The sequence below is a fragment of the Pieris napi genome, chromosome 2 (genome assembly GCF_905475465.1).
Source record: "Pieris napi chromosome 2, ilPieNapi1.2, whole genome shotgun sequence".
NCBI lineage: Eukaryota > Metazoa > Arthropoda > Insecta > Lepidoptera > Pieridae > Pieris > Pieris napi.
Window position 1 is genome coordinate 2,808,080 of NC_062235.1, and position 17,852 is coordinate 2,825,931.

Here is a 17,852-nt window from a genome sequence, read left to right on the forward strand (position 1 = left end):
TTTATAATAGCATAGCGAAAAAAATAATTTATTAGTAACCACTTTGGTCAGGTTGTCTGTCGACATAGGCCTCCCCAATTGTTTCCACGTCTATCCTTGGCATACCTTCTCCATCCTTTTGGTAGATCATCCATCTTTTAATTTGACCTCCTCGTTTTCTTTTTCTGTTCCTCGGATACGACGATGGGTAACATACTCGTCTCCAAATCATGACTTCGCGTTCAAAACGCAATTCCGAAAAATATTTTCAGTACATAAGTCTAGCAGTGTTTGAATTAGGTGTTTGGCGTCAACGGCTGGTAATGTAAATTTAATAGTGGTCCCGACGGTTTAAATGTGAAATATCACATTGAAGATGTACAAAAATACAATAATAAAGTCGATATGCTATCACAATTAGTAGTTGCCGAGTTGAGCTTAGAGACCTCCCGTAGAACAATTTTTTTCAGCTGATGACCTCATCTATCCCCTATTTGCGTTTGATCCACGATTTTTTGAACGCCCTGTATATCTAATATGGTTCCTCGTTACTGGAGTATCACCACTTCAGCACCTTTTTGGCCACCCTGTAGAATTGCGTAGAGAGTCTGCGTCAAGACTATTTTTTTAAATAATGGGGGAAACGAACCTATGGGACCCATGGACACCCATTTTTAGTTGCTGCGTTGCCGGCCTTTGAAGGAGGAGTAAACTCTAACTTTGAATAGTTGGAGATCGTATCTCTCAGAGAAGACCCCCACCAGGAGTCGATTCCACAGTTCGCAAAAGATAATACCTTGTGAAACGGACTACCAGCCATCAAGGTGATGTTGATTAAATTTTGAAGTGTACCAGGCCAGTCTCAATATAAATTGACAAAATTCGAATCATATAAAATCTTAACACAAACTATTCAATTTGTAAAGAATTGCGTTGACGGGAATTATATTTGCATTCATTTCATAATTTTCCCTTTTATTCCCGGAGCGTTTTATCAGATAATAAATGTCAAGTCCTGATTATAATAAAGTAAGTAGGGCCTCACCCTTTTTATTCCTGTCTTATAGTTAATGTGGTGATACAAAATTTTATTGCTTTATGTTTTATCTACTGACTGCATCCGTTGTAAAGCAGATATTGATGCATTAAGATCGTACCAATTCTTAAAAAGCCGGCACCGCACTCGCGAGCTCTCTGGCATTGAGTGCCCATGCCCATGGAGGGCAGTATCACTTAACATCAGATGAACCTCCTGCCCGTTAGCCCCCTGTTCTAAAAAAATAGAGTATTAAAATCGTGGAACATAGTGAAAATATATATATGAAAGGGTATGCTATTTCAGTCACAAAGAAAGGTTGGATTAGATTCTAAGGAACGGTATGCCTACTTTAGATTTCAAATAAAACCAAAATCATATATTCATATAGGTGAAACATTGTACACGACAAAATAAATACATATTAAATACCTCTAATATTTCATTTACTCGTCCCTTCTAGTTCTCAAATCAAGGGCGTAGAACGGAAGAGAAGAACTGGCAATAAACTCTCCGCCACTCTTTTGAATCTCTCTCCGCAAATCTTTTGTAATGGTTATAACTAACATCACCGCATACACGAATTCAAGTCCGACCAGACACCACAAGTACCACCCATTCACAAGTATGACGCATGGCCAGCCATCGGCATCTCACCATATTTTAGGAAGAACCCGTTCTGAAATAGTCAAAAGTGAACAAAGCAAGAGAATGTTCTAAATCGTGATTTCTGCCTAGTCTATGCAAGTCGCCAGTTATATAAATAAATAGAGACTGAACTTGTAGCGACATCTATCATCTAGGGCTTCAATATTTGCGATGATGTTATTGTTTATTCGGCCGCTAATATATACCACTTATAGACCTCAGTCACAGGGACCATTAGGTCTGAAGCGCACAACATCCTTCCTCCACAAACTTATAGACTAATGTAATATTCCTTACACAATTATTTGTTAATTATTTACCTAAATATGAAATTTTAAACTCCATATTATAAACGTAAAATAGACTATAATCAAAACCTAGGAGTAATTATTCTTTAAATTGCGAACCCAAACTAGAACTTCTTCGAAGTTAAGACTGCAATCTCGTTTTCTGTCAATTACTTTAGAAATCTCACTGCGATGGCGATGTGAGCAATTCACCTTGCCTTGTGGGTTCTTTGCATACACTCCAATTGATTAGAAAGGGAATACTGTAAATTGAGGTTGAAAAGACACTACTATTTTAGATTAGGATCACTGGAAATATTTATTAATTTACACTTCGTTATCTTATACAAAAACATACATATAAGAAGGTTACATACGTTATTAGGGCAACCCTAATAAGGAACAATAAAAAAGAAACACCTACAGAGGGTAAAGTACAAGAAGTGCATAAATAATTAACAAAAAAAACCTCAAAATGACAACACTTCCTATAACTTAACTAAATTATAGTAAAATCTAAAGAAAAATCAAAAATAAATAAATAAACAATAATATGTATAAACAAAAATATAAAACTTAACCCAAAGGTTAATTGAGTCACAATTAATTTATTATATAAGTAGTAGTAGTTCGAGGCAGAAGAAAAATAATAGAAATAGCTATGTTGCATTGTCTTTTATTAGAGAATTTAAACGAAGTTGTTTTTATTTTTATATTAAGTTAAAGAGCAGCACACAGCACAGAGGCGATGAGAACTTGGTAAAACTGATCGTGTTACCACTAGCAAAAGATAAAGATCACGAGGCCGTTCACCAACCAGATGGACCGATCAAGTAAAAGACTCATCGTCGTCAAAACTATCAACTATAAGATGGACGACAGAAACCAGTGGAAACAGATTGCACGCTCCAGATGTTTCCTTTTTGTCCACGACGCCCAGACATGAGCTACCGACTGAAGAGAGAGAAAGAGTAGTGAAGCTTCTTACGATTTTCAAAATAGAGACTATTAATTGCGCGCTTGTATCTTAAAAAATTACGTGGAACCGACTCTTGCCTATAGCAAGACATAAGAAACAGAAGAAGATATCAGCAATATAAAGCTGTAGCGTAACTGCATAGATATATACCTATTAGATAAATGGAATAATTTAATCCAGCAAAGCTTAATTCACTGCATATGTATGTTGTATAATAAGAAATTGTCATATACATAAAATATTTATTTAATATACGAGTAAATATAATTCATTCAAATAACGAGAAATCTCTCGGATGTATGAAAAAAGTAATAATTAACATGACTTAAAGAAATATTCTTCCATAAATTACAGATATAAACTTAGGAACCAAAAATATTCTCAAACTGACAGAAAATGTACCTACTTGTAAACGTCAGTAAGAAACAGACAGGTTTTGAAATAAGTGTCAAATGATTTATATACAAAATATAAAACTTAATTATGGGACTTATTAATTAACACAAACATACTGGAGCTACAATGTTAACATTAAATATAGTTACACAGTAAAAACACGTGACAAAAGAGTAAATACTTATTGCTAAATATATAAAGGAAAAAAAAACAAACAAAATCAAAGATCAACAGTATCTTTTAGTGACGTTCCATTAAAATCAATGAAATAGAATAACCGTAGTCTTTATTTAACATGAACAATTTCCGACTATTTGCCTCCATTTAATTATGCATGTATTAATATTAATTATTAGTTTTCTGCTCAGTGGAGTTCTGAAGACTTATTTTATGCAAATTGAGATGTCAAGTCGTTCACTAAATCGCATTGTTTTACACACGATTAAGTTTTAGTATTCGTGATGAACGAATTTTATGTTTAGGTTGCATATAAAAGAGTATATTATAGATACATATATAGTTATAATTAAACATAGTTATTAGATTATTATAATGTTTATACAAATCATTATAACAATTTTTTTAATGACAAGAATAAAACACACTTTTTTCAAATGAATTGAATAATGTTTAACTTCTTACCAACTACATACCATTTCTTTAATTAGAAACAAATAGCTTTGTTTAATAAGTCTTCGGTCTCAAACTTCGTATAATTTTTAATTTGTAAGGGATCGGGGTAACGTGACTTTTTTTTAGTTTAATGTCGTCGTTTAGTCACGTTGATCGATTATAAAGGAAGTCTTACAAATATACAAAATTTTAACAAAAACACAAACTTTCTCCAAACAATGAGGCAAGGTATAATATTAGAACAGCTTTTATAACTGCCACTGATGAATGCGTCACTGATGAATCACTCGATCGTTGCAAATTTAATTTTAAAATAAAATAAAAAAGGGTGCGTGTACTTATGTACGCGCGTAAGAAGTTATACTTCTTTGGCATTATTAAAAATAGTTTTTGATTGCATGCAAATAATTAATTACAATTAAATAATCAAAGACTGGAAAAGGAGTCATTATAGTCAATTAAGTTCAGTTTACATTTGAAAAATTAAATAAATAATTATTTATTATTATTCTCTTACATTAAGTGTAACATAAATTCTATTTAGTTAAAAGTATATATTATTATATATTTAGAACATCTCTACCAAACACTAAGATGTATGTTGTAGCTTTGGCAGTATTGCACAATATAAAATTATTAATAAATTTCTTTGAAAAAATAATCAAAACTCCTTTATTTGTTTAAAAGGTAAATGACAAATGTCATTATGGTCATTCAAAATTCTTGGCATACGAACTTCACGCATATTCTATTTCTTTTTACTTGTAGATTGTCTTATTCCTATCTCGCTCGCGCACGCTATAATCACACTCCCAATTTTGTGTCACAGGTGCGCGCGCATCGTAAAATTTCACTCTCATAAATTTTTCATAACGCGCCTAAAGAAGTACCTATAACTTCAAAAAAAATAAAAACATCGTAATTTTTTTATAAATAACACTGCCAAACTGAAATAAGTTATGTATGCTTTATCTGTTTTCATATTTAAACGGGTTTTCTTCTTACTTTTAGGAATATAACTACCTATGTATTATTTTACAGGATTTCTATTTAAAGGTACAGCATATTTTAATAGTATATAAACCTTCGGATGTAAAAAGCAGGCATATTAGTGAATATTTTCAGTATTTATAAACTAAACAAATGTCTTTTTGGCACAATAAAGACAATTTTATCAAAAATTTAAGCTAAATTGGCGTCCTTAATACTGCCATCTATGAATGCAAATTAGTAATAAAGGTCGTTTACAGCGGCCTCTACCATAACGTTTTAGATAAATATATGAGATAATACTATGCTAAGCACAATTTGTAGTATTGTGACATAAGGTACCTAGATGGCGCTAAAAACAAATTATTCGTAAATTAAGTTAGTCATTATACCGTTAGCAAAATTTATATATTTTATGGTATTATGCTACAATTAACTTACACAATATTTACTCTATATTTTCAGTCATAATTGATAGTTTACCCACATATCTATCTAGTTTTTAAACTGTGGCTCACCGTTAACGTTGGTCTATGTCAATACTGTTATAACCTATGATATATATATATTCTACATATACAAAATGTCTTTGACCCTTGTTTATGGGTTATTGGCATTTGGCATAGTTTTACTTTATAGTTTATACTTATTTCACATGTAGGGATTAGGGAGTTGTAATATTTTTCAATAATAAAGCAGACATCATTTAATTTGTATAAACATGTTACTCTTTCGGTCTTATCACATAAATTCTTTAGAAGCGTATGATAAGTGATAGAAGAATAGCAAGAAGTGAACGTGATGTTATTATTGATAGACAGAAAGGTGGTTGCAGCTTGTGTTTTATGAACTCTCGTTTATAAATACTTTACTAAACTTATTTTGAAATAGAAGACTGCTTGTTACAAGGTAAGTAGTTTGAACTGAGTTATTTTATTAAGGAGTTAAATACTTGCACCACTTATTGTGATTATATATAAATAAACATATAAAACTTTTTAAATTTATATTTTTGAAATAATAAAATAGTATATGCAATAGTAACTTTATGAAAACAGACTGTTTGTACTCAGTCTGCTTCTGCTGCTGTCTGCTTTTTCATAAAAATTAGATTTAAACTGTAGAACCAACCTTACTTAAAGCTAATGAGATACGGTGAAACAACACTGCTAAAATGTTTTTGTTTGGACCTACTTTTCATTTACACTGATATTAATTTATTTTTTTAAATATATTGCTGGGTACTTCTTTTGTACACAGTTAAGAAAAGAAAAACCATTTTTAAAATAAATACCACAAAGCATCATTGCAAGGTTTGTGTTACATCATATCCGATAAATATAAGTTTCTTGTTTCAGCCTTTACATTTTTTGTTGTCTGTGTGAAACTCTTCGTATTCCCGCTATAAATAAGACTTCTAGTCTTTGTCTCGCTAAATAGTATTAGAAGGGTTTTCCAAAGTCCAGTTTATTATCAACTAACCTAAAGTTTAATTAGTAATTAATTTAAGTTTGTATAATGCCTTACACATTCAAAGGCTAATTCACTATTAATTATTACAATAGAAGCTATTAGTGGATGAGCATAATACAGCCTATAAAAGATTTTAATTAAAACTACCTCATCAATAACGAAAGGCAATCCTAGTCTGGTTCTTGTCTCACTTGAGAATGAATTGACCCAGTTCTCATTAATTTGCATTATTTAAAGTTGTAATTGAAAAGTCCTTACAACTTGTTGATTTAATAGCTCTCATTTGTGACTTAGGGTTTGTATTTGAGTTAGTTGTTTTTGCATTGAAGTATTAATAATAGTTCTTAATATGCATATCATGCATTGCACACAGATATTCAAATATGTTCGCAGTCGCACAGACACACCAATATTTAGATTATAATTTACATTTAGGGTAGGCCATTAGTAGATTTATTTTTGTTTGAGATGTTTAAAGTGTGATACTGAATTGTTTTTTTTTATTTTTAGATTGATATGAGTTTATTCACTTTAATTTAAACTATTTCTTGCTTTTATTTAAGCCGCTTTGAAAACTAAACACGGCAGTTAAAACTCGTATCTCATACCTAATCAACTACATTCTTATTCTATGTCCATATTGAGTGCAGCCAAGTTCAGAATCGTTTTACAATGAGAATGAGTCACTATTGCATTTGTTGCCATACAAATGTGGCGCCACAGATTAACTTATCATCTGCAGACGTATGTGCAATACGTTTTATCTTAACCGTATTTATATGGAAGCAATATTTAATGGATTTGTTACGAGTGTATTTTTATGCGGTAAAGTTTCTCTTCTAATGAAATTAGGTCCATATCAATCAAATCTAAATCTATTTTTACGAAACTAGTTGAACTATTATTATACAACTATATTATGTATGTCGCTTTGCAAGAATTTATTAATATTAATAAATTATTTATTTCTAATATATATATAAAATTTTCGTGTCGCGGTGTTTGTAGTTAAACTCCTCCGAAACGGCTTGACCGATTCTCATGAAATTTTGTGTGCATATTGGGTGTGTCTGAGAATCGGACAACATCTATTTTTCATCCCCCTAAATGCTAAGGTACCCTTAAATTATTTTTTTTATTTTTTTATGATGCAGCATTAAAAATACATACAACCCCTAATTTTCACCCCTCTACGATCAACCCCTATTTTTTAATTATAAACGATATACATACAGTCAGCTAGTATTAATATAATATAATAAGGTAACAATTCATTTGCACATACATATCTTCATATTTCTGGTTAGGCTGTATTTCAATCGACCGCTCAGTGCTAGCATAGGGGCTACTGTTGACTTGTTAAGCGCTTCTGTAATTAATATATGCAGTATCCCGAATATTTCTTAAGTTCTCTTATTATCTATAAGTACCAGATTCTCTGAGCTTTGGCTTCAAGCGGTGAGCCTATAAATTGTATAGGTTGCTATACAAGCTTCCCTAAAAGGGAAATCATTTCAATACAATAGCGTCGTACCTCTATCCGATGTGATGTCATCGATAAAGGAAATAGACCGTTACCACACTATACAATACATAAGCGTTACTTCATTAAACACAATTTGTATTTTTCACGATTGCCATCCTAGGAAACAGGAAGTCCTAACTACTGTAGCAAGTTACGCCTTAAAAAGTCGTAATTATTTGCTGATTGTATTTCTATTATATGCGAATTTTTGTGCGTAGAATTTTATACACGTTTACCATTTCCTAAAAAGTCGCTTACGAAGTTATAAAGGTATACGGTTGAATCTTTAAACGTACTCTTGCTAGAAATCATAATTACAGCTGTATACTGGCATCGTATAGACAGGCAAGTTGATTGTGGCTAAGGGGAGACCCTCGTACACGAAACGAAATGGCTTTTAGTGAAATAGATAAGACGCTATGTTCATCGAGAGAGCCCCGATGATTCTGCTGTGGACCCCAATAAGTTTAATTACGCCTCTGTTTGTGACCGATCCGTTCTATTCATTGCGAGCGAAGTGATTGTGGCTAATAAAGTGATTAATTCAGCCTAGAAATGTGGTCCGACGATCCATTTAGAATTAAGGCCAATAGCCACCCGACATTTTACAATTGATATTTGGATTGGATTGTTTATGGTTGTGAGTTACGCAGGGCAGCTGCGTTCAACGCGATAAACGTTACATATGTCGAGCTGTTTTGGAACCGATTTCATGTAACGCGTAGATAGGTGTAAAATTTAATAACTGATGTTTAAAATGTAAATTTATAATGTTTCATATTGAAAACTCAGAGCGCGCTGAGATCAACTTCCGTTCAACTTAGCATAATCTTTGGCATTTAGAGATAATCTGTGTTTAAAGTTAAAACTTCGAAGCTACTTAAAGAGGATTTATTTATTTATTACGTACATCTAACATATATTTAAAAAAACATTTAAACATATAGCTAAGATGGGATGCATAATATAAACAAAAAGGTTCAAATATTTAATATATAAAGTTTATTCAATACAATAAAACTAAGTAATACTAATTTGGCTGTCTTGTGTGATAGTGGAAGAGTGAGGGTACGTAATGTGTATGTATGTATATTGTATATGTGTGCTCAATATACAGGTGATTTGCTATGGACATTCTTAATTTTATTCTCGCTTAGCTTAAAAATGCTTTAATGTGTAAAACTAGGTTTAACATATCCGTCTAAATACTAATACGCTCCGGGAAGCCTGTGAAGTGCCCAGGAGACTTCTGTGCTTCTGGAAGGAGCTAGACTGGGTAAATTAGCCAGGACTCGTACGCACAACGGACCAATTAGGAGTCTAATTGCGGAGAAAGGAATCCTACTACCCAAACCCCTAACCCTATCCGTCTAAATACGAGATAAAATATAATTCTTCACTTACAATCTTTGGTGGCTTTGAACTTTTGGCTTTTGATAACTGGATGTACTTAAAGTTAAATACAAGGTTATCGCCTAAGAAAAAATAAGTCTTTGATTCAATTTCAATGTTGCATATATTGTTTAAGAAAAACGATAATGAATGAGCATATGTCTAATAATATTATAAACGCGAATGTTTGTAAGTATTGGTGGATGTTTGTTATTCTTTCACGTAAAAACTACTGAATGGATTTTAATAAAACTTTACAATAATATATCTTATACATCAGAATAACACATAGGCTACAATTTATAAAGATTTTGCGTGAATTGTCCAAAATATCAAGTAAGTAGGAAAAAACCTACCATCTGGCGTGCGCTGCACTAACCGCTCGAGTTAGCATGTAATGTATGATGGAAATATTTATCTTAATTCTACAAAAAAGCCCGCCATAGTATTTATCTATGTCTTATGTGTAAGCCATTATAGTCAAAAAAGTTAACCATAATTACCCTTGATTTGAGAACTGGCAGTAAATGTAAAATTAGAAGCATTAATATGTATTTCTTTACTGAGAAGTCATAAGTGTACATTATGTTACCTACATGATTAAATGTTTTTTTTACTTTTACTTTTTACAATAAAAAATTGATAATTTATTTCTAATGCAAATTTGGTTGTAATCAATTGACTCCTAAATGAAAATACATACTTTTATCGCTTCTGGTATTTAAAGTAGATACAATATGTCTTTCACGCTACATCATTTGGAAAATATAAATGCTTTATAACCAAGACGCTTATCAGCTAATCATGTAGTGTATTAGAAGAACACTAAATCGAAGCCTAGCCTAATCAAGCGAAACCTGTAATGGGTATTAATTAATTGTCTTGCCTAAAATAACCCTCCGCTATATAGGAAATATATATTATGCCGCTTGACTGTATTCAATGAAGAGCGACTCGAATCGTCAACGTACAGTCACTTTCCGTGTGGCTTGATCCCTTAGCGTTGCGTAGATGTGGGGTCTCTCTACATCTTCTACCGCATTGACCATGGAGAGTGTTCAGAGGAGTTGTTCGAACCTGCAGCTTCGAGTTTCATCATCGGACGTCTAGGCAGGATACAAATTAGCGTCCGTATCAGTTCTACGTCCGTCGTTCCACAACTGAGCGTGTCTTAAGACAGTTTTTTCGCGTACCACCAGGATGTGTAACCGGCTGCCCACTGAAGTATTTCCGAACCAATGCGACTTTTGTCAGTGCGACTGTTATGAGAAGACCTGGGAGAGCTACTTAGCTATCTGCCGTGACCTTTTGTTCCTTGCCAATGACAACCTGCTTGTCCAGGCCAACTTCGCGATTGGACTTTGGTAGGATAAAATTAAAAATGTACGAATGATTGGTTATTTCCTTTCATGTTAATATTATTTTAAATATTTGCTGTACGCACATCTCTTTGTACGTTAACTAAGCAGACGTGATTGCGTGACAGTAAGCCCTTACAGACATCCACCTACGTGCCACCTACGCGAACCAGATTTCTATGCATCAAAACCAGTGCATTTCTCCTTGATAACTTGTTAAGCTCGTAATACAACTTTCCGGTCAATTGAAATAATTTTCATCGAATAACATAGGTACTTTAAATTGTCACCGAGTTTCTCTGTTGATGGAAAACTGTTTTTCATAGACTTGCATTTATATATGTAGCATATACGAATGATAAACCATGGCGATCTCTGAATGCATAGGAATTAACATCCCAGAGGATTTATAACGTATTCATGCAATAGCTGCGTGAGTCTAGCTTACTGGATTTGCTTGGTGTGGCGCGAGTTGAGTCTTCTATACTTTTGGATTGTATACCATAGATTAAAAAGATATTTATTTTAAAGGGTTTTAATAAGACTGTGTAGCATTGATAGATAGAGCAGTGTTGGCCTAGTGGCTTCAGCGTTCGACTCTCATCCCTGAAGTCGTAGGTTCGATCCCTGGATGTGCACCAATGGACTTTTTTTTGAATGTGCGCATTTAACATTTAACAGTGAAGCAAAATATCGTAAGGAAACCGGCCTTAGACCCAAAAATTCGACGGCGTCTGTCAGGCACAGGATGGTCACCCATTTGCCTTGTAGATTGACGAATGATCATGAAATAGATACAGACCTAAATAGGTTGTAGCGACACTGATCTTTTACTGATAACATTTTTACAGCACTTATCATATTTTCACAGCGAACACACTCACTTACATTTAAGGCCGATTTACATTATCTTAGTGTTTAGGAGAGTGCTTTAGTACAACTTGAAAGGCAAGTTCTTTAGCGTAGCGTTTACTAAAGCAAGTAGCGTTTACATGTTTCAACTAAAGTACTATCCTAAAGCACTCTCCTAAACACTAAGATAATGTAAATCGGCCTTTATGCATTTAGAACGTCGAGTTCATTACCTTCTTCCCTTGCTTTATTAACGAGAAATAAGTAGAATTTTTTAAATTTAACAATGACTTATTCGTGTTAGCTATGAATAATGTAACCAATTGTAAAAACACATCACCATATAAATAACGTTACCACAATCTGTCATAACATAAAATGAATTGTACTAAAACAAAGCTGCATATTTGAGGGAGGTAATAAATTTGTCACCAGATGTAAGTTGAGTCAAAGCAATTTGTCAAAAGATTGTAGCTGTCTAGGATTCCACTAACTTAATTATCATTTTGTATTTATAGTCTGTTGAATTAAAATTATATTTTGATTATTCGTGATCGTTTGTAAAAATCTGGGCCTCAGATTTCTGTATCTATTTGATGATCATTTGTCAATCTAAAAAACTCCCAAAAATATGTACACTGTTTTTGTCTAGTATAGGGATTATGGATAGACTACCAGTATTCCAACTTTTTTTTTGTATGGCCTATATGTAAACAATCCATTCGAGTACCATTAAGCTAAATACAACGTGAGAGTTGTCAAAATATTTGCCCATGTTTTTTTTCAAGCTAAGTTACAAAATTTATTTAATTACATTAAATAATTGAAAAGAAAAAAAACTATTAAGTTATGGACCAGCTGGGTAGCTGTGGGTAGTTGACACAGGTATTTTTTACTTAAAATGGTTTCCAAATCTTGCACATTATAATGAATAAACATATTTAAATTTATTTATATAAGTATATATAGTATAGTTCTAAATATTTTGGTAAAACGATCAATTTTAGTCAAACTTACTTGTTGAAGTAACGTTTTATACAATTATTTTAAATAAGGCTATTTTCTGGTCTTTACACATAAAAGGTTTCATGTAGACAATTGTATCCCTTTATCCGTAGTAGAATAGGATTTCAAAACCCTTCGTAAGCTCCTTAGAAAGTCAATCCTGGTCTGATAAGTTAACACTCGAGTTTCGAGGAACCCACGGCAGAAGGCATATAACTTTTAATCTTATTGCTTAACTGTCATAGTATTAAGGAAATTATTACGGTATATAAATTCTGAGGATGGTGAAATCGGGTTGGGTAGGCCTAGTACATACCTGGACCAAATCCTGGAGGTACTAGACGACGAGATTGCTTCGTGAATGTCATGAAAGCAGATGAATCGAGAGACGTCTCTGCCTACCACTAGGAAAAAGGCGTGATGAAATAAATTTAAATATAATAAAAAAAAATCTGTATATAAAACATATTGTAGTGAAATGAATAATTATTGCCGTGTATTGTACATTTTTTTTAGTATGGTTATAAAGTTTTCTTTTGTCTTTTTCGTATGTCAAACCCGTGTTGGAGTCGTACATATTGTACGTATGTACCAATATATCATTGTGCCGAGCATTGGCAAGGTTTTTTAAATAAAAAGAAAACAACAGGGTATAATTCAAACACGCACACTCACATATGTCAAACTCTAAAAAAAATTTGACGTGAATCATACAGCGCTAAGTTTTTACTCCTCTGTATTTGGAGCCTCCAGGTGCGATCTGGAGCAACAAATCGATATAAAGGTAACTAGGAACTACCGAGCATTTACCTGAACGATTAAGAAGCTTCAGACCTGGAAGATTTCTGCACTAAGATAGCGTAGCGTAGCGGAGACAAGACTACGGGCCCCCACTCGCCTATGAATATAGAATAGGAATAGTTATAAATATATATGTATATTTGTACTGAATAAGGTCTCGCACCACAAGAGTCGGGGATATTGGGAAATCTGAATCTTAGCTATTGTGCGTCCAATTATGTAATCACATCCTGCCTAGCAATTCTTACGTTATCGTTGTCAAATAATGCGTAGCAGACGTATGTTTGTATAAGATAAAGTTTTTTGGCTCAAGTTTTACGCACAAAGGTAGATTAGATGTTAATATTTAAGCGTTTGTCTCTACGCCTTTATATCAGTGTTATAATGTTACTTAAAAACTTGCTTATAAATCTAGTAATAGACTAAAGATTTCCCGTAAACGAAATAGAAGTATTTTGATAAATAAATGTATGTTAAGGATAACGTGGACTGCGAAGCGCACCAATACATAGATCCTGACCCGACTCCGTAACGGACTCGCCTACCATATGCCATACAATGCGCAGAGGCTATGGTGATGATGGCAAAAGATCACGTGGGCGTTCACAAACCAGATGGACCGATCAATTGAAATACTCACCGTCTTCAAAACTATACACTATTATGGACTAATGAGAGGGAACTATATAAAAAACGGTACTTTGTCAAGAATTTATGTAATTCGTGGTTATTATATCCCTCTTATTCATATAAATTAGTCTAATTGCACCAATTTATCTAAACACCTGTCTCTGACAGAAAGACGAGAAAAAGTTTCTTATGAATACCTACAACTATACCAATTGTATGAATCGTGTCATATATCATTAATATAAACTATTTGACATTGACTCATAGACAACATTAATATATTTGATACTCAACATCATTTTCACACCGCCATAATCCCCCTGATCAAGTGTGTATTAGCGAAATCGATATAACATCGATTTTTGTTTCTAAGACAGTTTATTTATTTACACGTTGTCCACGGTCAGAACATAAATCTGTTTATCCATAGCTATAAATCGAAACCCCGACCTCATGGCCAATGTAAACCACTTTGCTAACAGTGTACAGTCATAACTAAAGTCCATAAGAAGCGTAGATAGAACCTCTAAAAGGGCCACTGTCAAATTATAGCAAAAAATACAACTGTTACCAACAATTTGGACACGATACAGACTTCCTTTGATAAAAGGGAGAGGCATTCATTCCTTTTTTGCCCTAAAAATAAATATTTGTGTTAACCGAAAATTTTGTGTGCATTTTATCTTTTAAGAGTAAAAATATCCTGTGTTTTCAATTATTAGATAATGATGGTTTCATGGAATTCTTAGTTCGGTGAAATTAATATCTTAGGTTACTAAACCTTTATTTACCTCGTTGTATATATCTCCAATTTTACATACGTTTATTAGGTCGTTGTGTATTGTTATTAAGTGTTCCTCGATAAATGGACCATTCCAAAACAATTCTTCAAATCGAGCCCGATGCCGAAGCTTATTAATATTAATTTAGATGCTACCCTTGCTTTATTCGTAAGACAAAGTTAATATTGTGTAGTATATAATTGTAGTAACAAATCAAACATGGTTAATAAACCATTGCGTGTTGAGCCCCTCTACATTATAAGGTATACCTACATGACCTTAATTGCCCTTACGATGAGCGCTATAAACTTGAGGGGTCAATTTAAAATTGCTACATATTTGTTTGGTTATTTGAGTATTATGTAAACGTGATTTACCTACGCATAATATAGGATTCAATAGTTCTAAGCAGACATGCGTAAAGTGCATTGCGCGGTGCAAATACGCTAATTCGCTAGCTTGCGCTAATTAGTTTTTGTAGCGCATGAATCGTTAAGCCCGTCACAGACTTAGCTATAATATATATTAATATTTTTAAGGCTAGGCATATTACTATATATTTTCTATACTAATTTTCGCGTGACCGCACACTCAGCTATACCTATATTTCTGTGACGTCACTAAGCGATACCGTAATATACATTATTGCATATTACTATATATTATTGTATAGCAAGACACTAGGACGACCATCAATTAAATGAAGGCAAAATATATATTTCTCAGTGTGTGGTAGCTTGCTATAATATATATTATAGTACGGTATATTAATATATATTATAGCTAAGTCTGTGACGCGTATTTCAATATAAAACTTTTAAAAACATTCCGGCGTTTTGCATCTCATACAAAATTTAAATATTATTATTTTATAATTACTTATAAATAAAATATGTATAAAATAGTGAACACATTGTTTATTTAGCACTGTTTTAACAGATACACGCAGATAAAAAAGATGTACATATCAAATTCAAAACGATGAACATTCTGCTGTTATGTGAGTCTTCCAGTACACAGTGCGATTTGATTCCTTTTACCAATAAACAAGCGAAACGCGCCGTTGTTTTTATCCATTCTTAATCAGGGTAATCCCGGTATTCATATACAATAAACATATACTAGTTCTTACACTTACACAGTAATTGGCTTCGCATATTTGTTAGAAAGATACCGAAACACTTTTCAGTTGGTTTAATTATTCGTGTCCGCTGTGATTCTAGAAAAACTGAAGTGAATAGATCTCGTTTTCATATCCCCTCAGATGCTTAAGCATCAATCGTTGTGTTCGGGTCAAGGTAGACCTTGCTGTAAAGTTTGCATAATTTATAAACATGATACCAGGTAGCTGGCATTCCTAGTGGTCTCTCTTTGAAACTAGGTTTCTTTCTATACGACTCTTGCAAGCCCTCTGGCAACATGAGTGTCTATAGGCGGCTGTATCATTAGTAAAGGGTATTTCAACAAGAAGTTTGTTTTTCAATTGTAGCAACACCGAGAACGTGATAGTTTTGACATTTAGTTTTTGGCGGTATTCGTAGCAGGTGCTTTGGCAATTATTACAATGAATTCAATTTTGCTCGAAAATCGCATTAAAATAATTCAAATCCACTATAAAAATGGTGGTTCTGTTAAAGTAAAATTCGTAAAATTCGTGATATTTTCGGCCAGCATAATCGTCCTTCTGAGACCGCTGTTAAGAATTTGGTCGCGAAATTTGAGTCGACAGGCTCGGTACAAAATGTGCCAACACCAACACGTGTTCGACCGGGTCGTTCAACAGAAAACATCGCCGCCGTGAGCCACAGTGTTGAAGAAGATCAAAATTTTTCAATTTCACGACGTTCTCAACAATTGGGGTTATCCAAAAGCACAACATGGCGAATTTTGCGAAAGGATTTGGCTTTGAAGCCTTACAAGATTCAACTGGTGCAGGAATTAAAGCTGATCGACCATTCAAATCGCCGCAGATTCGCTCAGTTCATTCAGGAACAACCTGCTGGTTTTTCTGAAAAAAATCATTTTTTCAGACGAAGCCCATTTTCATTTGTCAGGGTACGTCAACAAGCAAAATTGTCGCATTTGGGCTTCTGAAAATCCTAAAGCAATTATTGAGAAGGCTTTGCATACTCAACGTGTTACTGTGTGGTGCACTATGTGGTCTGGAGGCGTGATTGGGCCGTTTTTTTTCGAAGATGAGGCTGGAAATGCGGTAACAGTCAATGGATCACGGTATCGCGAGATGTTAACCACTAAATTTTGGCCTATTATTGATGACATGGATATCACTGAAATGTGGTTTCAACAGGACGGTGCCACATGTCACACAGCCAATGAAACGATCAATTTATTGCAAACCAAATTTCCCGAGCGCATAATTTCGCGAAATTCAGCTGTTAAGTGGCCAGCCAGATCATGTGATTTAACACCACTGGATTATTTTATGTGGGGCTATGTTAAAGACAGAGTCTATACGGAGCCAATCGAATCGATTGCAGCCTTAAAACTCAAAATCCGTGATGTCATTAACGAAATAGACCCTCCATTTTGCCAAAAAGTGATTAAAAATTTTGATGAAAGAATCAACATCTGTCAGCGTGGTCGTGGTGGACATTTGCCAGATATCATTTTTCATTCATAATTGCCAAACTTTTCTCTTTGTAATACAATAAAAATTTTATTCATTTTCCTCTAAATTCTTTGTTTTATTTTGTTTTAGAAAACAAAGTTCTTGTTGAAAAACCCTTTATATATGTAATTGTATATTTTCTTATTTGGTGATTATGTCAACAGTAATTATTTACTTTTTTTACACATATTTCCCACACATTGTCTAGGATGCATTTTCTAGGATTCCTACAAAAAATTAATACGTTTATGTATGTACGTAATACGTGAACGGCGGAGTTACGATTAGAACACGTGTCTTGTCTTTTCTATTAAAACCGATAAATTAGACGTAGAAATGTGACATGCGCAATTCGGAGGATATCTCAAACAATAAATAATTAATTATAATTTTAACGTTCTCGTACTATAGGGGCAGTGTGTTAAATTAGTAAAACATATTTCATAATTGTTTTTCT

At 33.4% G+C, this 17,852-nt stretch overlaps 1 protein-coding gene across 2 annotated transcripts in view; it reads left to right on the top strand.

Moving 5' to 3' along the window:
• The first annotated feature begins 5,569 nt into the window (after window positions 1-5,569).
• Window positions 5,570-17,852, top strand: part of LOC125056370 (dystroglycan 1) — a 95,417-nt gene continuing 83,134 nt past the window's right edge. For both annotated transcript variants that reach the window (XM_047659422.1, XM_047659431.1), the window contains exon 1: window positions 5,570-5,857. The gene's annotated coding sequence lies outside the window, so the exon portion shown is untranslated. The remainder of the gene's footprint in view (window positions 5,858-17,852) is intronic.